Here is a 1,488-nt window from a genome sequence, read left to right as displayed (position 1 = left end):
TTTTTCTTTGACAGATAAACAAACAGGTAATTTCATCAACTACCTATGTAGGTTTGGTGGGGTTTTGAAAGCTTGTCTCTGTGGGGCCTCTTTGGGGGAGTCAGGGGATTCCTATTTGAACCCATGCTTCAGTGCCGAGAGATTGGCAGCTGGAACCCCCTGAAGCATGATTTCAGTTTTTAGAAATGAGCTTGTGCAGTACGGTCTTCATGGTCTCCAACATCAACAGACCAGGTGGAAGGATGCCAAAGACAAGTTCAGGGTTCTTTTCAGGGTGACCACTGTCATGTATAACACTGACACAGTCTGGTCAGCTTTTCAGGAGGCCCTGGTTCCATCCTAAGCCTACACAGGATCTACTGCAAATAACAGTGTGTGGAGTCCACCTGACCGGAACAGAAGTCTGCCTGTTGGTTAAGGCTGTATGCCTTGCCATTGACTGAGCTGTTCATACAATGATCCAGAAGTACTAGCCTCTATTTATGTAGTGAATTATGGGTACCATACATGACTTTAATGATATCTGCTTTTAAACAAATAAAATCTTTGATCACTTAGTGAACTATTCAGTTCACCTGTTTTGAAGAAAGGCCTTGAGTTATGTTTCCAGGCGTTGCCCAAGGAATCTTAAGTTGCTCTGTTATGCTAGAAAATCCTGACCCATATCTCATGCTCCAGCCGCAGCAGGATGACCATTGCTAACAAGTTGCATTCGAAGGTTTGGCTGTCGGGAGCCCATGGTCGTCATCGATGGCAGCAAGCCACGGCTTTCAAGTTTTCATAAAATGCCAAGAAGAAAGCCGTCCCCATTCATTCTCTGAACAAAACCCTCCTTGTTCATTGGCTCTGGGTGGCTATGAGATGCTAAGAGAGGGGTGCAAAGCCCGAAGCTAAGAGAGGGGGTGCAAAGCCCGAGCATGGCTGCCACCTCTTTCTCCTACCTGTGGTGACAGCTTCAAGTTGACAGGTGTGGGGGAACTGAGTCATTTAGTTGTGGTTTATATTGCACTGAAACTCTTATTTGTGTTCTTGTAAAATAACTGCTCGTGGGGTCCCAACTGTGTGCTTTCTTTTATTTGGTCAAGTTCAAGGCTGTGCAGTTAGAAGTTTGGCTGTCATTGTGATGTGTAACTGATCTCAAGCTGGTATTCATTACACATGCAGAGTCTTCTAAACAAAGGCTCTGTGTTGAGGATTTCAAGATATAAATTACATGGAGTTAAATGCCAAATGGCCACGTGCTTTTAGGAGTGGCGACTCCTGCCACCGTTTCTTGGGGATAGACAAGTGTGCTAGGCTAGCTGGCCTCTGAGGACTCTGCTAGCTGACTAAGTCAGCATACATCCGAGACTTCCTTCTACCACACCCCTAAACAGGACGGAGGCTGTGTAGGGACTCCGCACAGGAGGAGGCTGTGTAGGTAGGGACTCCGCACAGGACGGAGGCTGTGTAGGGACTCCGCACAGGACGGAGGCTGTGTAGGGACTC

The sequence above is a fragment of the Mastomys coucha genome, unplaced genomic scaffold (assembly GCF_008632895.1).
Source record: "Mastomys coucha isolate ucsf_1 unplaced genomic scaffold, UCSF_Mcou_1 pScaffold12, whole genome shotgun sequence".
NCBI lineage: Eukaryota > Metazoa > Chordata > Mammalia > Rodentia > Muridae > Mastomys > Mastomys coucha.
The sequence above is the reverse complement of the archived record's forward strand: the minus strand, read 5'-3'. Positions refer to the sequence as shown.